This window comes from Otolemur garnettii, unplaced genomic scaffold (assembly GCF_000181295.1).
Source record: "Otolemur garnettii isolate 467f Iridium unplaced genomic scaffold, OtoGar3 scaffold00017, whole genome shotgun sequence".
In the NCBI taxonomy this organism is placed as follows: domain Eukaryota; kingdom Metazoa; phylum Chordata; class Mammalia; order Primates; family Galagidae; genus Otolemur; species Otolemur garnettii.
In genome coordinates this window covers 6517224-6543234 of record NW_003852412.1, presented here as the reverse complement: position 1 = coordinate 6543234, position 26011 = coordinate 6517224, and the positions used below count along the sequence as shown (strand labels likewise).

Below are 26011 nucleotides of genomic sequence, written 5' to 3'. Positions count from 1 at the left end.
ACTCTATGCCTAACCCCCCATCTATGGATAAAAAGCATAGATGGAAATGTTTAACTATAGACTACAGCCCATATGAAAATGACTCAAAGCCATTCTGCTTTACTCTTCAATTTTTTGTCTCTGCACCCAGGTGCTAAAGTCAATTTACTTGTGTTTTCTCACTGAAACTTGTATAGAGAATTTCTTTTATTTCACTTGGAGAGCATTTTTTCCCCCTTAGAAATCCCTTTTTTCTTTTATTTCATGTCTCCTTATGCAGCCTGAAGTTTCCTGAAATCATTTTTGAAAATGAGAAGTGTACAACTTTATGTAAACACTTTTAAAATTACCTTTTTAATTGTTTTGCTTGTTTCCACATAATTATTTCTCTGGGCTTAGAAATGCCCAGGTACGGTTTCCCCACCCCTTTCCTGGAAACCTTGATGGAAATTTGCAGGCTGCCTGCTCCTCCTCCCTGCCTAAGGAAAGGTTTTGGCCAGGGAAACAGAGGCCCACCCCCCAGGCGGGCAGATCACAGGACAAGCCTGTCCACACACTGCCCAGCCGCCCAGACCTCCATCCCCAGAGGGACTTTAAATCACTCCCATTCCCTCTGGCTTTGAAAGAACTCCAACTCTCCCTCCACCCCCAGATACCTTGAGGGAGGAAGGAGGACTGAGGGTCACAGGGTGAGCACAGGAAGGGAGCCCAGTCCTGACGCCGGGCACCCTGCCAAGGTGGGGAAGGTCGCCAAACTGTTGCTGAGGAGGGCTCCACAGGTCTCTTTTGCTTTTGCCCTGTCAACATTTTAGGATTTAGGGCTGGGGGTTGCTTCCAGAAATAATAAAAACCACCCATTTGGAGAAACACGTGGCAGGCCTCTCTGCAACGCTGAGAAGCAGACAGACAGTGTCTCATCAGCGAGGGTGCCTTGGTCCAAGGCTCAGGGAAGGCCAGCCAGAGCCGATGGACTAATCCAGAACTAGGGTGGAAATGGTTGGAAGGAGTATTTTCTCTTTCTTTTTTAACCAAGCCTCTTAGTAACATGATATCATTGCCTTCAGCTTTTCTTTCTTGTCCCTTTATTTTTTTAAACCATGATCCTCTTACAAACCAAACATAAAATAGTCTCAGAACCTCTCCATATAAGGAGCTTCCAAACTGACTGATTCTATGCTGTTTCTTGAGCTTAAAGGAGAAAGTTGTTCGAGGGCATGGTCCAGCTTTCTGAGTCACGCCACGGGGGGACGGAGAGGTTGGCTCACACAGAAAGCCCCAGGCCAGCGTGAATGAGAAAGGTCACTCTCCGGCTACCGGTCCCTGAGCAATGCTTTCATGATTTCAAGAGACTCATTCCACCCAGAAAGAGGGCCTGTCTGACTGTATGCCCAGCACAAAGTCCCTGAGTTCAGGTGTTTTCATCTCTTTGTAATAGGGCATCAGAGGCCATTAAACACCTGCTAAAGAAATTAAAGACGTGCAGCTATGAAATACTGTTTAAGGATCTCCAGCCAGATAAATCCTGGAGCCCTGAGTGACTGCTGTTCAGCCCCACCAGCCGTGCTCACAGGGGTGTCTTGGCACCAATGGCCCCACAGGGCAAAGGCAGAAGGGAGAGGAAGAAAGCAGAAATGGGAGGAAACAGAGAAACAGAGAAAGAAGCTGGAGGGCAGAAATGGACCTCGAGGAGGCCAAATGGCCCAATGTGGGAGTCAAACTCTGGGCACACGGAGCTGCATCTATACCGGCCTTGCTGATGCTCCAGAGGACACCTAAAAAGCAGGTGAAGTTGTCTGAACATGGGAGGCTGCTGCACATCCCCAGACACTGAGTGGCCCAGAAGCCTTTGTAAGGAGTGGACAGGGCACACCCCTCGCAACCTCCTTCCCCCAAAAGAGTTAGCGTCTGCAGCTGTTTTATGGTGTGGTCATCCTTTCATTCACAGGACTCATACACTGAGACAGGGATGAAGAGAGAAAGGGAGAAGTCCAAGACAGACCCTAGAAGCAAAACTTAGATCTTGGCCTTTTAATTTTTTCCATGTCGTCTAAACTTCATTCATTTGTAGGGGTTTAACATGTGTATGATTGCTTCCATGATCACGATTTCACCTCTTTTCAGATGCATTCTTCTTACATGAAAATACCCTCTTCTCACATGTTCCTCCCATGTTAATATTGTCCTTTATTCTGTCTCCATGAGCTTAATAAAGGATCTTTTTCCCTTTCCCATTTCTCTGCAGATTGTGAGTGATCTATTAAATATAGTTCTCAGAATATGTAGTAGTTTTTCTCTCCAATCTGGATATGTCTTCAAAATGCTCTCTCTACCAGTGTTCTTCAGAATGAGGTGTGCAAAATGCTTTAGTGTGGCATGAAATCAAATTAGTGGGTCAAAACCAGTATTTTTAATAGTACAGAATAAAATAGATTGGAAAATGTCATAGTGCACTGCAAATAGTAAGGATAGGTAATTATTTTGTTAAACTTCTATTTCATGTTTACATGCATGCATGGGTTACCATATATTTTCCATTCTGTGCTTAAGGTAAAAGAAGTTTACAAAATATTTCTATATGATACCTCTCTGAGTATTTAAATTTGTCTTTAATGTTAAAACATAAAATCTCCTAAACTGGGTCCTTCTTATCTACCAGGTATACAAGATAAAGATCTGCTGCCTCTAAAGTCTCAACTTTAAAACCATCTTTACAATTGATGAGATGAAAATTAGCCTGATGATAATTACAAACAAATTTTTACATAAGGAAAAAACCATTGTTCAAGTATGTCTTAGGTTTGTTAATACTCTGTGACGCCTCTCTGCTTTCATTTTGTGAGCTCTGAGAGAGAATGAAACTGCCTTCCTTATCTTAAATTGTGGTCCCTTCCAGAGATTTATGTCATGGTAAGTTTATTACTCAGCAATGACTGAGGATCTGGACAACTGCAGATGTACTTGACTCAAGGGTGTGACCCCAAAGGAGCCTCAGTCTGCCCAGCATTGGCCAGATACCCCTGGAGACTCAAACCTCACCACATGTGGCCAAAAACTGCATCGGAATGCCAAACTCCAAAATAGAATAGCCATTCAGCACTGGAGGAAAACTCAGAATTCAGAGTTTGGTGACTTGCCCAAGGTTAAGTACAAAATGTATTTTCAGAACAACCAGAATGAGAAGCCAGGCTTCCAAGTCTCAGCCCCAGTACAATGCACTTTGATGCAGATGCATGGGAGGGCACACACTGACCCTAGAGCAGCGGTTCTCAACCTGTGGGTCACAACCCACAGGAACTGTATTAAAGAGCCACCACATTAGGAAGGTTGAGAGCCACTGCCCTAGAGGTTACCAGAGCTGGAGATCATGGGTTAGTCAGTGTTTCACTCTTACGACCATTTAAAATATCTCCTCTAACCTCCTTAATTCAGACTGACATCCATGGCTTTTCATGCCATGTCGTTATTCCACTACATACTAGTTTGAGGTTTCTGAGGTTAGTATTCCTAAGAGCTTTCCAACCCCTGACTCAACAGAGCTCTATTCTCTTTAGACTTACAACTTACTATTGAATCTCATTTCCATGAGAAATACAAAAGTGATAGTGATTCATGCCTCAAATGTGAGGCTTATCCTTTTCCCTGACTGTAAAATAAAACAAGAATAAAATGTAAAAACCACAGAAAAAGGTCAAATTAAATAACCTGTTCACCTATTGTTCAGTGATGACCCATATTAAAATTTAGGTGTATTCTGTCTATGAAAATACAAAAATTCTATTAGTACTAAATTGTTACCACACTGAAAAATACCTTCATGAACTCTACCCTTTTCATTCAACATTATACATCAGTCAACATTCTTCAAATATATAATTTAAAATGTAGGCTGAATATTACATTCTGTTGATTAATCATTATTAACTATATCATTAATTATTGTTAAGAACTTTGGTTTCTTTCCAGTTTTTCACTTAGATAAATAATGGATGGCAAGCATCTTCTTAACATAATTTGTGCATATCTCTGTTTAGTTTTTTTATTTTTATTTTAATTATTATGGGTATATATTAGTTATGTATATCGATAGGGTATCTCTGTTTATTTCTATAGAATATAGAAATATTCTGGTAGGGAATTACTGATCAAAGTGTGTAATCTGTACTTTTAAGACTCTGGATGTATATTTAAAAATTCTCTTCCAGAAAGGTTGCTTATATCTAAATAGAAGAATATAAAGGTGCCTATCTTGTCCTCTTTACCAATGATCAGTAGCATCATTCTTTAAAGCCTTGCAACATATAGATAAAAAATTGTATCTTCTTATGTTCATTTGTATTTCTTAACTGATAGAGAAGTTAAACATTTTCATACATTTATTGGTCATTTGGGGGGAGCTGTGTGTATGTCTCCTTCTCTGTCTACCTTCCATGTGCACTTAAATTGAATGTTTGTATCTTACATCCATTTTTCTAAAGAAATGTTAGGGTTGTACTTATTAATTTGTAAGAACTCTTTATATATTGAAGATATTAAAATTTTGACCATTGTGTTTGGGGCAAATACTTTGGGAGTCACTTTCAAGTACATAACAATTTAAAGTAATGAGATGTACTGGTTTTTACATTGCCACCAGTATAGCAATAAGTGATGCCACCTGCTGGTAAAAAACCAGAATACTTGGTAATTCTTCATGTTTTCAAGGTAGGATGTATATTAATACTTTTTCTATGCTAATTATTTTAAAACATCAGAAACAAAAGATGAATGGCTGATTGGAGGTGTTTGTGACATTTCATAAATGTGGATCCTATGACTAAGAATCTTTGATCACATTTAAATATTTTTACTTCTCCACTTAAATGGGGGAAAAAGCTTTGACTCAGATTAGACATTATTAAAAGAAAGCAAAATTTAGTTCTGAATCATCTCAAAGCCATTTCTGGTGCTAATTTTGGACATGGGCATATGTGCCTGGTTTTAAGGAATCACAATAATTGAAAACCCAAATTTAATAAACAGATAAAGAGGGAGAAGTACCCTTATATTTATTTACATGGAAGACATTTTGAAAGAGACATCTTCAAGTCAGAGAGCATCAGACCTGCACAGACCATTTAAAATCAATACTTGCTTGATTCAGCCAAATAAAATTAAGGGAAGAGGCTGTCATTTAATTCTGGATGAAGATGGGTCTTACCAGTTAAAGCTCATAAGATTTAATTTGTGGTTTACATGAAATAATAGCTACAGAGCAATAGTTACATAACAACAGTTACACATAGCCTATCATGCCTCATAGTCTGATCTAGGAAAAACAATACACTCAAAGGCTCTGCAAAAACTTAAGCTATCAAGATGATCAATTAACTATAGAAATAAGGCCAATAGGTTACTGATTTTACTCATATACACAGAAATCATAGCCAAGCTACAAGTTCTATCACCAAATGATGTGATATCCTAGGAAGATAAAAATGGGAATTGCTGCTTTGCAACAAGCCATGCTTATCAATGAACTGAACGGACCTTTTGGAATTGTGAATTATTACTCACTCTCTGAGATGTAAATGAAAATGCAAATGACCCCAATAAGCTAGCCAATTCGGTGCACCAACCACATAGCCTTCAGTAACAGGGAAGGGCCCTTGGTACAGTTGGTGGAAGAACATGCAAAAATCTGACCCCTTCTACAACTGAAAATGACCAAATGTAAAACACTCAAAAGCAAGTTCATAAATCTTTAATAATAAAATTAATAAAATAAAATAAATTTTAATATTGTCCTTGCCAAAGAAAGTCACACATTATTTAAACACTCATTTTAGCAATATCTAGACAAGATTTCCCTATCATTTGATTTGGGCTTAGTAGTCAAAATTTATAAGTTTGTAGTTTATAACTAGGGAAGGATGCAAAATCATTCAAAGACATACTCTAATTGGAGGGGGAGAGAGTGGTTGGCAAACAAGTGAGTGAAGGAACAAAATTATTAGGCTAGGCTGATTTGGGGCAGACTTTGACAGGAGGCAGAAATAAAGTGATTAGGAAAAGCGACTGAGAATGTCTCCCTTTTTCTACCATCTAGCCTAGTGTTTTCAACCTTTTTTATCTCATGGCAAACTTGAACCTATAGTTAAACTTCCATGACACATTTAAAATTACGTCAATAAAAAAAGAGCTAAGAAAATAATATGCTTACTGTGCTTTGAACTTCTTTTGAAAACAATCTAATTAATGATCTTTAAAATTTTTCAGGGCACACCTCCCACGACCTATCAGTATGCGTGACACATTGGTTGAAAATCACTGTTCTAGGCTAAGAGGTCTTAGGGGACAAAGAGGCAGATTTTAAGTTATCCCAGAGAACTAAACCCACAGATGAGGACAAGGTTTAGGTGACAGTGCCATGCTGAGAGCCTGGAAAGGACACAACTGAGGCAAGGAAATGACCCAACTCTCTTTTAACCACTTGGGAGAGGGCATCTGGCTATCTCCAGACAGCAATTTTAGATTTGAAAGTCAGATTGATTATCCTATTTGCAATGTCCTTCCTTTGGATTACATTCACACTCAGGTGATGTTTGGTAAGACAGCTGTCCTGTATTTGAGATAATTCAAGGAGTGCTGGGGGTGGGAGTGGAGGCAATCAGTATTTATAAATTCAAGAGAACTCAGGAGACAGCACATGTCCAAGCTGCATTTAGTACAGTAACTGGCACTATAAACAGGTGCTTGGCACATGGCAGTGCCTCCCCCTTCCCCTCATGCCACATAAGTGCAACAGGACAGGTGACTCTGACAGTGTAGTCCTTTCTATAACACTCAAGACAAGAACTTGGCAGCTCCAGACTTTCTAGCCGACCAGGGGGCCTAATATACTGACCTTGAAGATTAGGAACTGAAGACTTTTGGTCAAATCCAGTTGTCCTACACTTCAAATCAGTGTAATTCAGAATCCTATTTATAAAGTACCATTCTTTTAGAGTCAAGAATCAACTAGGTAATTGGACCTGAAAAGTCAGATGAAGAAAAAGAAATAGCTCACTGGCTGCCTTTCAAGGCAAAACAAGAAGGAAAATAAAAAAATCCCAGGGCAAACTGGATGGAAAATTATCACCTAGTGACAGGGCCTGATTTAGACCAAATTAATCCTTCTTCACAGAACAGCTCTGTTCCAAAGACACTAGATGCTAAGAAAATTCTGGTGTCCAAATATAGAGAACTGAGAAACATTATAAGAGTTTATAAATCTCTCCCCCACAAAGAATCAGTGAGGACTTTTTTCTTCCAGTACTTTGGAAAAATTCAGAAAGATCGAGATTTCAAAACCTATCTATCCAGGTGACCTTCACTCTCATATCTCCTAGGGCAGTGGTTCTCAACCTTCCTAATGTCATGACCCTTTAATACCGTTCCTCATGTGGTGGTGAATCCCAACCATAAAATTATTTTTGTTGCTACTTCATGAAGTCCAAGCTTCACAACATGAGAACTCAAGACTCATATTAAAGAGTCATGGCATTAGGAAGGTTGAGAACCACTGTCCTAGGGTCTACTCTATGGGGAAGGAATCTAGACTGAAAAGAGTTCTCTTACTTATATCTGCAAAACACTAAAAGAGGCCAGACATGGTGGCTCACTTCTGTAACCTTAGCTCCCTGAGAGGCCAAAGCAGGTGAATTGCTTGAGCTCAGGAGTTCGAGACCAGCCTGAGCAAGAGCAAGCCATCGTCTCTAAAAAAAATAGCTGGGCATTGTGGTGGGCATTTGTAGTCCCAGGTGGAGAGGCTGAGGCAAGAGAATCGCGTAAACCCAAGAGTTTGAGTTTGCTGTGAGCCATGACTCCACAGCACTCTACCCAGAAGGACAAAGTGAGACTCTGTCTTAAAAACAAAACACTAATAGAAATGGGAGAGAGAAAGGTAAAGTGGAAACTACCACCTTTACTAAAGAAATATGGTCACCACAGAACACTAGCCTGTTTCCTGAAAGAATTTTTAGAGGTAAAAAACTACAGCTGATAGGTACCAGGCCCAAGCCTGCGAGATGTAGGCACTGTTGTTAACTCCTCTGTGAGCTCAGAGCAATTCAGTAAGGGGCCCCAAGTCACACAGCTAAGTAAAAGCCAGAGCTGGTATTCGAGGCCAGATTTTGTGACTCAGAGCTATTGTTAAGCTGTGTGAAAGGAGGACTCACTCCCTTTCCCTTTCCCAAATCTGACAATGATTTTCTTCCTATGTTTATTTTTGTTGGAGGACTCAGATCTGGGCTCAAAGCACCTGTGACATCAGGCTTCCACCTCTCTCCTTATTTTATTTTTTCTTTATGGGAAATATAAAGCAAAATTAAAATCTCAGGAACACCTTCTCCAAGTCCTCTGCATAAGAGAGGGTCAAGCTTGAAGGCTGAGTCATGCAACACTCCCTTCCAAATGAATGACTGTTACTAACATTGTGCATTAGCCAGATCCCCAGGGGACAGTAAAAGGCCTGCCCTACAAGAACTGCCTAGACAGATCATGTATAAGAATATTCTCTGCAGGCTTCCCATAAGCAAAGATATATAAATTGTAAGTTTAGGTCTCTGGGGTAAGTCAAGCTCCTAAAACTAAAATTTGTCCCATGTAAATAATAATAATGTTGATTACAAGTTCACCTTCCTAGGTACAGAACAGAGACCAGACAAGATCAATGATACTCCTGTCTACAGAGTATCTACAGAGACATCTATATAAATGATGCTTTTCTCTTCAAACATTCACCTTCTCTTATGTAAAATAGAGATTTCCTGGGCCTCATAACAGTGTAACCATTTGTCTTACTGTCCATCACCCTCTTCCTTATCCTCCTTATTTTCTTTCTGTATAAACTATGCCCTTTAAAAATCTGAGTTCCGGCTCAGCGCCTGTGGCTCAAGTGGCTAAGGCGCCAGCCACATACCTAAGGTGGCGGGTTCGAATGCAGTCCGGGCCCACCAAACAACAATGATGGCTGCAACAAAAAATAGCCAAGCGTTGTGGCGGGCGCCTGTAGTCCCAGCTACTTGGGAGGCTGAGGCAGGAGACTCGCTTGAGCCCAGGAGTTGGAGGTTGCTGTGAGCTGTGATGCCACAGGCACTCTACCCAGGGGGACAGCTTGAGGCTCTGCCTCTAAAAAAAAAAAAAAGCCTGAGTTCCCAAATCTTATCTTGGAAAAATAGTCTTCTTAGAAGTGCCTATGGTTTGTGTCCCCACTCCCCACTGCTGTGTGTGTTCTCCAACTTTGGCTTAATCAACCTCTATTGATGGGATCTTGTTTTGAGTTGTCAGAAGGGAAATAAGCCTGAGGAGTAGGGAATGAGACCAGACCCACTCCATCAAAGCCATCAGGAAATGGGAGACATTCCAGGTGTGATGGGACCCCCAGCCTGCCTTGCCCTCCTACCCAGCAGCGGCCCTGTCTTTGCCTTCCTTTTGCAGGGACATTTTCTGCAGCAGGGCCCAGGCATTGTGGGCTGTGAGAAGAATGATATTCTGCTTTTGTAAGAAAAAACGAGACTTCCCAGGCATGCTTTGTGTCCCAGACGCATTCACTAATTGATAGAGAGGCTACAGAGTATACTTCCATTCATGCAGTCAGCACGTCTGCTTCTACATTTTCAAGGGGTTTTTTTGCTTTTTGAAAATTTTTCCTATGAAGACAACAGTTTCTGTTCACAAAAGGAAGCAAAACCAAATTCTTCTTAATGAAAATGTCATTCGGACTTCTCCTTTCATGCTAATCCCCTGCTTGACATGCAATGACATCATTCCACCGAAGCTGGGGACAAATGTCATGTCTGCTGTAATTACGGGGCTTACTATGCAGGATAAGGGAGGTGGCCACAAGGTGCAGGAAAGCCCTTCCCACTGGGCCCTCTGGGAATACAATCAGACCCACTAATGCAGTGGTGGAGTCTTGCTGTGACAATACCAAAAAGACCAGAAATCAAAGGACCTCACTGGCCATGGATTCAGGCTTGATTTTCTAAGGCAAACTATATCCCCAAGTAATCATTTAAATAAAATTGCATTTTTCTTCATCAAATCAAATCGTGGTGTTACAAAGGATAACATAAACACACATACAAGACTCACAAATGTGTAAAAACTAACATTAGAAAAGAAAGCTGCAATTCACATGGTTCATATAGTGAAGTAAGAATGGATTTGGCACTTCTCCTGGCTGCAGGAAGGAATTTTCTACAACACCAACAGGAGCAGAATGATTCACATAAAGTTTGGAATAGGAAAGGTCCTGATTAGATAAAGAAAAATGGAAATATTTGGCTCTAGGGAACTTTAAGTATGAAGAACTGATAATACTAATGCTATAAAGAAATCATAAGCCTGAATGAACTATTGTTGAATAATACTGTAGACATTATACAATAGTGTAGATCTCTATAATAATACTATAGATACAGTGGCAAGTGGTGTTGCAGATTTGAACACTGAGTCGGGATGAATCAGCTTTTCCTGCTGCGCTAACATTTCTTACTCATTTCCTTGAATGGCCGGTGATAAACATTAGTCATTTAAAAAGATTTTCTTCCTTTCTTCAAAGCATTATTATCTGAAAAAATTTTTTTAAAAAACACAACTATTGGTTTATAATATAATATATGTACACATTACTTAGAATAAGACTAGTACGCTGTTTCCTGCGAAACCAATATTACCAGAGAATTTATTGTATAAATGACCCATAATTCTCTCTGAAAAATGTGATTTTGAAGTATATCTTGGGTGCCAAAACAGTACCACATTCTAGTAATATAAGCATTACAGATTCTCACAAATGAAGGTTCTATCACCTAACAATTACCTTGAATCAGCATTAAATGGAAGGCTAACGGGTTAACACAGTGGCAGGCCAGAAGAGCCTGATGTATTCTATTCAAATTAATGAGTTTTTGAAAAAAATCATGATAATATGCAAAACCAGGAAAAAACGACTTTGGTGATTTAATGTAAAGAGATGACCAAATGCTGAAAGGTGTTCAGTGGGCAGAGGATCTGGGATGAAGGCAAACTGCACCAAAGGGAATTGGAATATACGTTTTTGAATGTATGCTCCATCTCAGAAAACAGGAGATCTATGAACAATAAGCAACATTTACTTAATACATTCCAGCACTGTTTCCGTATTTTACACGTCCTATGGCCACTGAATTTTCATAAATCCTCTATAAGCTAGGTTAACAGATGAGGAAACTGAGGCACAGGGAAGGTAAGCATGAGGTGGAGCTTGTATTTGAACCTGGCCACTCTAGCTCCTGGGACCCCACCCTTAACCATTTGGCTGGACTCAAGGAAGGTTCGAAAGGTTTTGACTCACTCCTCAAATATCTGTCCTTAACTTTAGGATGCAAAACAAGAAAAAGAGGCTTGCTGCAGGGTATCTGATACCTCCCTGCCCACGGCTCCCCACCCCTCCTCCAGCGCATCATCTTCAGAACCCAAGAGAGCGGCAGGTGGAGGGAGGAGGGCGCTGTGCTGTGTTACAGCCTGAGCTCAGGAAGGGCATCTGTAAGTAGAAGCAGAGGCAGGAGGAACCTGGGAAGGGAGGCATGCAGGCTCTTGGTCTTTCAGATTTGCCACATATTTATACAAAGAAGAACTTCAACTCTGTCCAATCCTCCATCAGAGGCAGACGCTCTGACAGTGGAAGACAGACAATCTCTTCCCAGTAGTCCGCACCCCAAGCCGGAAGAGGGCCTGCTGGGCCACAGACCTGAATCTGACTTCAGGTTCTACTTAGGAGAGGGTGAAACTGCCAGTTCCCAAGTGGGCAGTGAGACTCCCTGGGTCCCTACAACTCTCAGTTGGCAAATGCTAAGCCTAAAATAGATTCCTTAAAGAAGGAGAAAACAAACGAAACTAAAAATGGAGCCTTAAAAACATTCTGCAGGCCGGGTGCAGTGGCTCACACCTGTAGTCCCAGCACTCTGGGAGGCTGACATGCACAGATTGCTTTTGCTGAGGAGTTCGAGACCAGCCTGAGCACAAGCGAAATCATGGTGGTGCACGTCTGTAGTCCCAGCTACTTGGAAGGCTTAGGCATGAGCTATGACGCCATGGCACCCTATGCAGGGTAACAGAGTGAGAGTCCATCTCAACAAAGTGTTTGTGTGTCTGCAGCACACACGCACACACAAATGATTAGGGCTGTGAGATCTGGCAGAAAAACATATCTCTAAAAAGAACTTTCCACTGGAAAAAACTAAAATTTAGAAAATGATACTTGGTGTCTACAAAAGATGGCAGACATTGTCTTTATAAAATGATAGAGAACAATAAAAATGGGGGGGGGGCTGAATTACAGGCAGAGATTTAAAAGGATGCAGCCAGGGGTGTGAACAAAAGGATTCAAGGAAATACAAAATGCAGTCATAGAATTTAAATCTGTGTCTGAGACAGAGTAAAGAACAGAACAGAACATATCCTGTAGATACTGAATGAAGTGATGTGCCAGGCACAGGTGAGACGTTGTCCTGGAACAGACAGGAGATCAAAAAGTAGATGAGACAGAGGATGAGATTTAAGAGCAAGTTGCATTCTAAGAATCATATATATACTTTTTTTTTTTTTTTTTTTGAGACAGAGTCTGACTCTGTCACCCTGCATAGAATACTATGGCATCATAGCTCAAGCCACCTTAAACTCTCGGGCTTGAGCAACCCTCTTGTCTCAGCCTTCCCAGTAGGTGGGCCTATGGCACCTACCACAAAGCCTGGCTAGTTTTTCTATTTTTAGAAGAGATAGGGTCTCGCTCTTGCTCAGCCTGGTCTCAAACTTGTGAGCTCAGGCAATCCAACCACCTCCAGCTCCCGGAATACTAGAATTACAGGCATGAGCCCCTGGGCCGGTCCACACGTATTCTTAGGGTTGAAATCCGAACAACAGGAAGAGAAACAATGAAAAGGATATATGCAGAAGAATTTTGCTACCTGAAAAAGGTCTACAGATGGAAGGGGTTCAGAGAATTTCAGGAAAAAAATAATAAAATACTTGTAGCTTGACATTTCTTTACAATGTATTTTAATTTCAGATAGATTCAGAAGATCAGCCAACATGTGAGCAAATCCTATTGAGAAAGTTACTTTGCAACTGATTTATAAATACCCTCAAGTAAAATACTACATAGAACAAGAAAATCTGTTCTATAGTGGATTTAACAATGAAATCAAGTTTTCTTGATTTTCCCAATAAGGAGCATTGGTTCCAAATAATACATAAGTTATTTGTTTCCGTAGTATCCTCCAGGTGGTAGAAAAAGTATTTTTACATGCAAAAGTTGAGATTTTAGATACTATCAAATAGGACCAAGAGACACCAGTCAACAAGGGGCAGAAGTAGGCCTTCGAATCGGAAAGTAAATGATGAATGAGAAATAATCAGACATGTGATACACGAAAACTATATACTGTTGGCCTGAAAAAGCAAACAGTAATGAGAGTTGACTGGCGTAACAGAGCCTCAAAAATTACCAGGTGAGCATTCAATAAGCAAGCAGAGGAAAGGCCAGGAGGAAGACAGTGGATAAACTTCTAAGCACCCCAGATGTAGGTCTGATTCTACAAGGACTCAGCAACTATAATCATGTTACTGCCCAAACCCTTACATTCTGATCTCTAGAAATTTTGGTTGCTTTCTTTCCCTTTTTATCGTCAAGATGTGTGGAGCTCAGCAAACTTGTAATTAATCCCATGATTTTTTTTTTATTGCTTTTATCTCTCTCTCTTTTTTTCATCAAACTGGTTAACATAGCCTTTATGTCATTTTCCTAGTTATTGTGTTAAGACGTTTATATTCTACTTTCAGAAAGATTCACTTGTACCCTTGTAAATAAACCACAGAGGTGATCCCTCCAATCACCCATATTCTTAGGCTATCATTAGGTTGTATCTTTCATATGAAAGCTATAAATTAGTTTCATAATAGTAATCCCATGATTTTAAGAGCTCAATCTAGTTCTCTTTTACTTGTTTCTTGAGTCAGAGCAGAATAGTGGAATCTTTACAAGAGTATCTTTATAGAAAGATTTTAAAATAATTGCTCCTTAGAGTGCCAGCCACATGCACCAAGGCTGATGAGTTCAAACCCAGCTGGGGCCAGCTAAATGACAATGACAACTGCAACAAAAAAACAGCCGGGTGTTGTGGCGGGCACCTGTAGTCCCAGCTACTTGGGAGGCTGAGGCAAGAGAATGGCTTAAACCCAAGAGCTTGAGGTTGCTGTGAGCTGTGATGCCACGGCACTATCTACCGAAAGCAACATAGTGAGACTCTGTCTCAAAAAAAAAAAAAAAATTGTTCCTAATATTTATTTGTTCCTATTTCCTATGAAAGAGCTATTATAACCTTACATTGATCGTATGAGCTCTAGGATAAATCCATAGACTTTTGCACCTGTAAAACTAGGTTAAATTGCTAACGTGTGTTAAAAGACAAACAAACACGGTGATCAATGTCTTAAAAAAAATAAAAAACCTTCAGAATCTCAGCCCTAGGGTCTCCTCATTTCCTCCCTTACCAGTCAGTTACCTCTTTCACAAAGTTAGATAGCACTTCATTCTCTCCCCCCCTACTCCAGGGTCTGTTTTCTACCTTTGTGTGACCATGTTATTAACGTCTGTCTCCTCACCTTGACTGAGATCTCCATGGGAGACTGGGGATGGACTGGGTCTTTATTTACTTATTTTGCTTCTTGTTATGAACCGCAGTATTTGACACAAGATCCCATTAGACAAACAACATATTTTTGTGGGGAATGAATAAACTAAGTGTACAGGGTTCCATTCACTATTCAGCCAAGCAAGTCATTGCACCCTAAGAATTCAAGAGAACTTTTACAAAGCCACACATCTTGGCTTTACACATTGGCTCTGTTTATCAACTTCACATGAAAGCCACTTTTAAAAAACATTTGAATACTCTGAATATTTGTTCACTTACATCACAATACATTAAATATAAATGGGACCTTACAGATAATAAAACTTGAGTTCAGAAATGCTAAGGAAGTTGGGTGTCGTAGCTCAGTGGTTAGAGCGCTGGCCCTGCAGACCACAGGTAGCTATGCGGGTTAGAACCTCACCTGAACCTGATTAAGAAAAGAAAAAGACATGCTAAGTAAATTGTCTGATAGCACAAATCTACTTAACAGTAGGACGGAGATTAGAGCTCAGATTTTCTGCTCCAACCCCACCTCCTTAGCGCTCTGTCCATTTCATCAAGACCGTGGCTGTTACCAGAGCTTCAAGGTTGCCAAGGCTCCGAAAGTAACTGACAGTTTGTAAATAAACACTTTACCACACCTTAATGTTACAGGAAATTCGTGAGGAACAAATCCTTGCAGTACAAATAATCACTATAAATTGTGAAATTTCTCATACAGCATATTTTTCAAACCTAAGAGCTAATTATAGTTTCTCAAGCCCAGGACCCCTCATCATTCTTTGTCATATGTGTACCAAGCCCGTATGTCTGGCACTATTCTAAGGCTCTTTATGAAGGGGCATTTGGCTAAGACCTCCTTATTTCTATGGTTAAAAGATAATTGTGCCGGGTGGTGCCTGTGGCTCAAAGGAGTAGGGCGCCGGCCCCATATACTGGAGGTGGAGGGTTCAAACCCAGTCCCGGCCAAAAACTGCAAAAAAAAAAGATAATTGTGCCCTACAAACGCAAACAATGTAACCTAAGCACATTTGTACCCTTATATTAATCCAAAAAAAAGAGAATTACGTTCTTTTTTTCTTAAGATTGCAACTGGGAAAAAGCCATTTCTGAAAAGTTAGAATCCTGAAAGATTAAATAATTGGCCCCTTAAGCCTTTTGGTTTCCATTTTGCTCATTTGAAGTATGTTTTTGTTTATTTGGGCTTTTATTTCTTTTTTTAAATCGTAAGTTGGAACTTTTTACAAATTATTTTTGGTAACTAGCTTCAAATTTGTGATGAGTGTGCTTCCAAGCATAGAAAATCTATGTGCTGCCTAAAAGATTCCAGCAATAAAAATTTCTATCTGATGATGGAATCATATTTCCAGATAACCCCTGGAGTGAGTTAATTTACCAAATTATTTCATTTATATTTATAAGCTGGAATATTATTCCAAAGGCTCCAAATAGTCTCTGTTCTATGTATAAAACAATAAAACAAAAATATGACACAGTATAATATGTGTAACTAATGCATAATGTAATGCTTCTTTAAAAAGTAAACACTGATCTCATGTTAGATGTTTTAATAATCCAAACCAACAATATTTGTAGAACAGAGGGAGAGAGGTGGGGAGAGCACACTAAGAAAAAGGAGAAGGAGGGCGGGTGGATGGCTCACACCTATAATCCTAGTACTCGGGGAAGCTGAGAAGGGTGAATTGCTTTAGTTCACAAGTTCAAGACCAGCCTGAGCAAGAGACCCCATCTCTACTAAAAATAAAAAAACTAGCCAGGGGTTGTGATGGGTGCTTATAGTCCCAACTCCTTGGGAGGCTGAGACAAGAAGATCACTTGAGCCCAAGAGTTTGAGGTTGCTATGATGTCACAGCACTATACTATACCCAAGGTAACAAAGTGAGACTCTGTTTCAAAGAAAAAAAAAAGGAAAAGGAGAGAAGAAAAACAGGAGGGAAATAGTTGACAGTGGAGTAGGAAAAATGCATGAATGACAAAGATGAGAAAACAATGGAAGGAGAGAAGGTAAAAACAATATACAATGTCACTTATTTATCAACAGTTCTTTACTTGGATCTTCTAATGCTGCTTCAAAAGGGAAAGATATTTTTGAAATAATATAAAAGCAAAGCCCCCCATATAAACAGATACATATGTACATGTAAATAACACAGCCATATTAACAACCTGTCTATTCTGAGGCACTAAGGAAATTCTGGACACTCTTATAGCCCAGGTGATGAAGCCTTTAAAATAATCTCACAACATTTCTTTTACCTCTTTGTGGGACTTTTGTGTTCATTAGCTTATTAGAAGGAAGATGGTACAAAAGAGAAGATAATTATCTATTTAAAAATTATGTTTTCATAGGCAAGAGACACAGAAAGTAGAAAGGAAAAATGGCCAGGACTTAGGAGTGGGGTGCGCCCATTGTCTGTACATCAGAACAACCCAAATGCAGAGGGCCTATACCTACTTTTCTAACGCTGAGTTTTTTTTCAAGTTAAAAGATCACCATGGTCTTTTTTTTTTCCCCAGCTTCCTTTTTTTCTCTATAGCAGTTTTGAGTTCTTTTGCAATAGAGCCAATGACATTTTCTCAGACACCCAGGAATATCCACTATTCTATACTGAAGCACAATCATGTTAGTGTTGAGGTAGCCAAATGGCCACCTCAGTATAAATGGTATAATGCTTCAGTAATAAGAATTTACTAATGATCCAGGCCTCAAGCAGTGGCTCACTCCTGTAATCCTAGCACTCTGGGAGGCCAAGGCGGGTGGATCCCTTGAACTCAGGAGTTCAAAACCAGCCTGAGCAAAAGCAAGACCAGGTCTCTAAAAGTATCTGGGAGTCTTGGCAGGCTCTTGTAGTCCCAGCTATCTGGGAGGCTGAGGCAAGAGGATCACTTCAGCACAAGAAGTTTAAGTTGCTGTGAGCTACGAGGCCCTCGCACTCTACCAAAGGTGATAGAGTGTCTAAAAAAAAAATTTGCTAATGATCAGCACATCCTCACGACAGTGTAATTACCAGCATAGTTCATAACGAGGGCCCTGAGGCACAGGAAGAAGACTTTCCTCCTGAATCATCCAAGGAGGAAGATTAAATTGGATTTTTCTGAGTTTGGGTTCCAAGCAGGTAACAAACAAAGAGTGCTCTCCTTTTGAATGAGTGGTCTTTCTTGGCCTGTGCTTCAGTAAAATGCCAACATTTGCTTAAGGGTTATAATAGCTCTTAAAAAAAAAAACAAAAAACTCTTTGAAATATCATTCTATTTCAGAGGAAGAAGAAATAATAGATTCCTAAGTTCACTTTTTCTATAAATAATTTATACATTGGGCTAATGTATAAATCTGGCATAGGAATTCTAAGTCATTTCTAGATAAATTTGAGGTGTTTATATAAAAGAAATTACTGTCAGTGGATTCTAAAATTTTGTATAAGTTTTAATAATATCACACCTAGGTTTGAATGAGCAAGTTAAACATTTTTTTCCAAATGTGATCACTTTAGGGATGGAAAAAATTGAAATTGTTACCTTAAAGGAATTAGATACCAATGGCCGATCACAAGACACATTACCATAAAAATCACTTTTCCTTCTGGGTGATTATGACTTTCTGATAATGATTACCTATATGCAGGTTGTACACTGTCAGTAATAATTTGATTTGAGCATTGTTTCCTTCCCAAGGGTGTTCATATCCTGCATGTACTAACTTGTTAAATTATGTTGTGCTAATTGATGGTTCACAATGACATGATATGCACAGTTGATCATGCTTATTAAAATGCAGGCCATTCTCAATTACCTGTAACAAATGATGTGCCTGGGTCTTTGAACACACTCAGCCTGCACATAATCCCCAGAACTCATGAGATTCAACCTTTAGCCTCCTTCTAAAGATCTATGAATAAGAAGGTAATCTGAAGCTTTAATGCAACACCAAACAAAAAGGTGGAAATTCTCATTTAAATGGAAAAAATACGCAGCTATTTCCTATGTGGTAATGTGAAGAGAAACACCCATGAGTTTGACTTATGAAATACTTTCCATGCAGGTGTTTGGCGTTGTATAAACACCATTAAGTTGTCCTGTTTGGTCTATCTGCAAAGTAAAGACAGATGGGAAAAAAACAAAGACTAAGAATCCCCAAATTGGGAAATCAACCCGAGTGTCATAAAGCTATGCATCTCTCCCTAAAATTAATAATCTTAATAGATAGGACAGGCAGATTTTACAAACAAAGTTCTTTCAGTGATATTCTAAAACCTGGATTAAAAACCATTTTAAGTTAACCAGTATAGGACAGGTTCCTGTCTACATTTCAGCAATGACCCATTTTAGTAAAAATTCACGGAATTATAGACTACTAAAACTAGAAGGGACTCAGTGATCATTTGATCCGTCCTTTCCCAAATTGTGTTCTAGAGAAATCTAGACCCATAGGAAAAATGCTGATGGAACTGACTGGTCAAATAGGTTAGGAAAATGTATGGTTAAAAAAAATTAAACAAATTTATGCATGTATACTTTACACCTTCTCAAAAAATGAGATTGAGTCTACCACAATTCCCAAACTTATTTCACCAAGAAATCCTTTTCCACTGACTATTAATGTTTTACAGAACTAATGGCTGGCAGAACAAAGTTGAAGATGACCCGATCTAGTCTAATTCATTTATTTCACAGAAAAGGAGAGGACTGACAGCAACTTTGCAGGGAGCTCAGGGGGCCGCAGTAGTCAAAGGGGTGGCCCATAGCTGCTGCATGAGGTCAGGACTCTGGAGAGGGAAGCGTCCTGGGAGCAGCTCACAACTGATGCCCCCTCGGTGTCCCCCCTGACACCTAAATGCAGAATCGGGTGCTCTCCCTAAGTGTCGGCTCTCACCTCGGGGCAGTGAACCAATTATTTCATAATGATTTCCTTAAAACCCTTCACTTACACGATCTCTCTGCTGTCTTCAGAGTCTTCCAACTGCCAGCTTCCCAGCACTCAAAGATGAAGACAATCTTGAGATTAAGCTTATACATCCAGTCCACCAGTTTTATCCTCATATGATTTCAGATAGGTGTATCCTTAAAATATCAATTCCATCTTTCATTATCGAATTAAAGGGCTTAATTTTACAATGTAGCTCCAACTAGGGAATATTTTAATTCAGTTTGGATTCAATATTCTCTGTTCACAAAAAGAATCCGGCCCCCTAGGATCTATTGTATTTATACCCCAATTAGCATAGATACGACTTTAGTGTGTACTTTGTATGCACACATTTTTTTTTAAATAGCCTAAGCAAACAGAATTTACAGGACTCCTTTGCAAAATTCTCATTTGGCACATGTCGTAGACTGACTTGTTCTGTCAGTTATCTTATTTCCACATTCAATGGTAAACAACACTCAGGCCAGGATCTACTTACACATCTTCTTACGGCCTACAGAGCCAGGAACTGGTACTGTGCCTTGCTGCAGCAGGGTGACCATTTAATGACAGACTGGCTGATAACAGAGCACCTTCTAACAAGATATACCATATAATATGACAAGACCGTCCCTTTCCAATGGATTAGAATAGAATATGGTAAGGTATTCTTTCTCTCTCATGCATGCACACGCACATAATGGTGAACTAATTACAAGGCGCTTGAGCATCTTGTGGGGCCCCCAAGGCTCCACACAGAACACCACTTCCTATTGAATTGCACCACGAAAAACTCTTAGTATTTGAGCCCAGAAACTGTTGGGAATTCTGGGTAAAAGAAGGATGGCTACATCATCTCTAAGCAGACATCGAGTTCCATTAAAAAGGAAAGGAATTGCATCAAGCAGTTTTCAAATCTGTCTCCATGGCCTTGCACAAATCCAAACTTCTAGGGGCAAGTTTTAAAAAGGCACAGGGACAAGTGCTCAAAATGGCTAAGGAGCTTGGCGCTCAGAGAGTATTGTTCACCTGGGCTGCAGAATTATTCCGTGTTTAATTTTGTTGCAATCAGGTTAACATCTCCAAATGTGACATTTCACTGATTGACATCTCAGGAACCCCAAAGCAGCATTTACAGTGTGTGAAGCAGCGTCCCTGAGGCCCCATGCACTGACATGTGTGGCTTCCTCGGGGGACTAGCTGCACCCTTCTCACACCACCCACGTGAGGTGCCAAGGAGGAATCGGAATTTGATCCAAATGGCCCAGCAGTGGCTTGTCTACTCATACCTTCCATTGAAAACCTGTTTTATTAAGAAAGAAAGGGCCAGCTTAACGGCAAAGAACAGGTTTAGAGGCGTTTCCTCTCCGACAACAAAGACAGTCCTCGGAATATCTGTATTTTATTTTAACCCCTCAGGAACACAGCGAGGCCATTTGTAGAGGCAACTTCAATTTGAGTCTTTCAAATGAGGTGCAGCACCATTGCAGAGAGAAGCCACGTTCAATAAACCATGGCCTAGGTTTGCAGCGTTCATTCTTAATTACACACTTTTCCTTTCCAGTCATGGGTAGACTCTCTTATTATATTCTCCAGAGGCACTCGTTGCCCCAGTCCTCACTGTAGGCTATGCTTTAACCTGGGCTGGAAGAGTTTATTAAATAACATCATTTCTGTGTTAATACCTCCAGGCCCTGCAGTGCATCCCGGGAACACTCCTTACTTTCTCACATTTCTCTAGGATCAAGGAAATCTGCCTTCCCAGGCAATAGAAATTACCCTCAGAGCGCAGCCCAGAGAACAGAAGGGGTGAGCTCCAGGGTACGACATTTGGGGATACTTGATCGTTGCCAGGGTAGCGTTTAATTAGTCCTGGGCTGCAGCTGAGGGTGGGGTGCTGGTACCTGGGTAACCTTTGTCATTGTGACTGAATCTGTGGTTGAACAATCAAAACATGATGCTTGTTCTAATCTCCATTCTCAACCTTTCTTTAGGGATTTGAGTCTCTCACACACACACAGTTTGTAAATTAAAAAAACCTCTTTTTTTGTTGAATAACACAGCATTTTTTACAGCCATGAATAACATTTTCCCAATTGAATGATAAACAGTGGGGTTACTGTATTCTTTCATATATCCCTGTAGAGTTCCTTGCTTATCAATAAACACTGAACAAGATTATGTGTCATTTTTATTTATGTTTTATTTTTTTAGACAGAGCCTCAAGCTATCCCCCTGGGTAGAGTGCCATGGCATCATAGCTCACAGCAACCTCCAACTCCTGGGCTCAAGCGAGTCTCCTGCCTCAGCCTCCCAAGTAGCTGGGACTACAGGCGCCCGCCACAACACCTGGCCATTTTTTGGTTGCAGCCATCGTTGTTTGGCGGGCCCGGGCTAGGGATTCGAACCTGCCACCTTAGGTGTATGTGGCTGGCGCCTTAGCCACTTGAGCCACAGGCGCTGAGCCTACGTGTCATTTTTAAAGTGATATAATCATTTGCACTTTATTGCCCATCTCCCACCATCACTGTCTCGGGTGCTCCCACAGACGCTGAACAAATGCCCCAGAGAGAAAACCCCAAAGCAGGCGGTTACAACAAGGGGCCTGTGGTGGCTTGAGGATTGGCTGTCGTTGCACACTTCAAAACAAAACAAACAGAGAAACTTCTATCAAAAACCTGGGTTCTCTCTGTCTCCTGACATGAAGACAAAAACACCACATCTAGCGTCAGGTGTGTGCCTGGTCAGCATGTTAGCAGCTATTCTGGAACGCCCGGCATCGTGTTTAATGGAGGGGTTACTGACACTCCCGAAAATGGCTCCTGGGCCCAGGCAGCCAATTTTCCGCCACCTTCCTGCCTGTGCCTGGCTGAGCTGAGTGCTTTCACGGTGCCATTAGGAACCCTTGAGAGCCATTACCGTGGGCAGAGTAAAACATCCTTCCTGCACTAAAAGGGAAAAAAGAAGGTGAGATGAATAGGTATTTCTAGGGTGGTCTGAATGAGCCATCATTAACTACCCTGAGCAGCGAAGGTGTCTGTAGCAGCATTTTATTCCTTTCTGTTGGCCACACCTGCACGTGCACACACACACACGACACACACACAACACATACACACACTTGCACACACACACAAACCCCACGCGTCTGGACACACACACATGCACACACACACAAACCACACACACCTGGACACACACACAACACATCCACACACATGCACACACATACCATACACATGCTTGCACATATACAATACACTCACATGCTTGCACACACACACACTCACACACATACATGCACACAAATCATGTAGCATGTGAAGATCTGGGTATAAAGAATCATGACATTTCAAAGTTGAGCAAGATGTAAACCTCACAGGAATTATCCCTTGTGCTGTGTATACTATAAATTCTGGATCCCGGCAGGCGAGTGGCTTATGCCTGTAATCCTAGCACTGTGGGAGCTAAGGAGGTCGAGACCAGCCTGAGGAAGAATGAGACCCCATCTCTACTAAAAATAGAAAAACTAGCTGGATGTTGTGGCAGGCACCTGTATTCCCAGCTACTGGGGACTCTGAGGCAGGAGGATCCCTTAAGCCAGGAGTTTGAGGATGCCGTGAGCCAGGCTGAGGCCGTGGAACTCTATCCTGGGTGACAGAGTAAGATTCTGTCTCAAAAAAAATAAATAAATAAAAAACAAAAATTCCAGATCCAGATTCTCTGATCCTCTCCGTGGAAGGTCTGGCTCTTTCACCATTTCAAAGGAATTCGGGAGGTGGGATGGGGGAGGGGGTACCAGGCAGTTGCTGATCCAGCTGCAAAAGCTGAATGGGAGCTCTGGGGTGAGAGTCACTGCCAGGAGCTGGGGGTCACTCTGGACTCCCGTGGGCCAGGAGGGCTGGGGCAGGGGGCAAGAGGGAGAAGGGCCAGGGATTTGCATTAAAATGGGGTCTCCTTCCCAGGCAGCGGCATTGACCTCAAGGGATGTTAAAGAGAGGGCTGGCTACTTCAACAAAAATAAGGTTCTCTATTTGCGATTTTCTTCTAATGGGAGGATTGCTCCCATAATCTCGTGTGATGACACAATTCATGTGGGCCTGAGGACAAGCCCCTGGACCTGGACCTTTGAGGGCAGTGAAAACACCAGGATAAAGGGCCGGCTTTCCCTCCGCAATGGCAGGTTCCTCGAGGGGTGAGGCAGCCCCTTGAATGCAAGTGCAACATATATTTGTGTGCTGTATTGTTCCAAGGTTGGAGCAGGGCTGAAAACACATTCATTACTCCCTGCCACAGAGCAGTCGATGTATTCTAGGCACATACAATTAAGCTATAATTCTACACCCAGCAGACTAAACACTCAAGTCTAGGCAGAGAAAGATGCCTAAAAATATTCCCAGATCCTTTTCTAAAGAGCATTTTAGCATTTTCTTATCATTCTACTGGCAAATATTAGTTGTAAAACCGTGCCTCATTAATGTCAAAGGGAAGAGAGGATTCGCATGACTGAAATTCAAAGGGCTGATTTGAATTCTCCATCAAAAACCCCCGTCTCAAGGCGAGATATTTTTAGCAGTCACTCAGCACAAATCTAAGATGCTCAGCTGTGGTTTGTTTATCTTCTAAGGGAAAGGCAAGAGTTCTTAAACAAAACCACCCATCTACACATTACAAAACCAATCACACTGTAGGAAGATTTTTGTGAATGTGATCTCGGAGTCAGAAAACTAGTGACAAAATGTAAATATGCCAAGGCCTTGCTATTTATTCAGCTAAGAAAATAAACCACGAGAAATCTCAGTTTCTGAAAATTGGCAAAGTCTACAGTCACCTGTTGATCGCTGGGAGTCGAATACGAAGCTGAGGAGCAGACGGGGGTGGAGGAGGCACCAGGGGCGGGTCCTCACAGTGGGCACGTGGGCCGCTCACTGCCCACCAGCACCCTGATGGATGGTCCTCGCACGGGCACCCACGGGATCAGTTTGCATATGGTCTCCAACCCTGCTCTAAGGTTCTGCTACAGCTGCCAGCCCTCGAAAGCATCACCTCTTTTTTGCTTTCACGCCCAAAGGACATAGAATGTTGCTGCCCCCTACACATCCCCAGCAGCGATGCGCCTTCTCATAATGCAGAGGGGAAACATTTCTCTGAAACATTTTTAACACAAATTTAAATTCACTAAAGAAAGGAAGTCAGCCAAATTATCGAAACAGGGTACTTCCCACAGATAATAATAAATCACCAAATCTACAAGTCACACAGAGTTTCAACAAGGGAAACAATATAAACAGTAGCTTACACTTATTTATTTATTTATTTAATTCAGAGACAGGGTCTTACTCTGTCTCCCTGGGTAGAGTGCTGTGGAGTCATAGCTCACAGCAACCTCAAACTCCTGGGCTCAAGCGATCCCCCTATCCTCCTGCCTCAGCCTCCTCAGTAGCTAAGACTACAGGTGCCCACCACAATGCCTGGATAGTTCTTGCTCAGGCTGGTCTCCAACTCTTGAGCTCAAGCAATCCTGACCCCCCCAACACCATTGCCACCCAGAGTGCTAGGATTACAGGTGTGAGCCGCCACATGACAGGTGCTGTTTTACGATCCTTAGACACATTAATTCATTTGACCTCAATAAAAACTCTGCGAGGTAGAAGTGATTATCCCCAGTTTACAAGCAAGAAAACTGAAAATGGTTAAGTAACTTGCTTAAGATCACGTGGCCCCCATAATATTCTAAAATTAAAGAAGAAAATTTGAAAATCAAATAGCAAATAAATGGCAGCGTTACAATCACACATAGGAGGTCTGGCTCCAGAATTTGCACTTGTAATTGTTATGCTATGTTGCTGGTGAGATGGGTTGCTGAAATTTTAAAGTGATTTTTATAGGCAGGTAATAACAGCAAAATGATGGAGAAAAGAAAATTTAAACTTATTCTCAGTCGGATGTTCCCCGAAACTTAATGTTCATTGTTTTGAAATGGTGTCTTGTCTACAAGACAATTGTCTTGAGGCAATTCCTATCAACCCTAGGAGATATCCTCCTCTAATACTAGAGGTAGCTAGTTCTAAATTTGGGGGGAGGGAAACAAATAGAAATGGAAATTGAAATAAGTTTTATACAAATTGGTAAGCCTGGCTTTACTTTTATGGTGAAACTTACAGGCTTGGCGCCCGGAGCACAGTCATTAGGGCGCTGGCCACATACACTGGAGCTGGCAGGTTTGAACCCAGCCAGGACCAGGTAAACGACACTGATAACCACAACGAAAAATTAGCCAGGCGTTGTGGTGGGTGCTTGTAGCTACTTGGGAGGCTGAGGTAAGAGAATTGCTTAAGCCCAAGAGTTTGAGGTTGCCAAGAGCTGTGACACCACAGCATTCTACCAAGGGTGACACAGTGAGACTCTGTCT

At 41.1% G+C, this 26011-nt stretch overlaps 1 protein-coding gene across 2 annotated transcripts in view; it reads right to left on the bottom strand.

The window, feature by feature from the left end:
• Nucleotides 1-26011, bottom strand: part of MAP1B (microtubule associated protein 1B) — a 103253-nt gene that overhangs the window by 64712 nt on the left and 12530 nt on the right. The window lies entirely within an intron of this gene.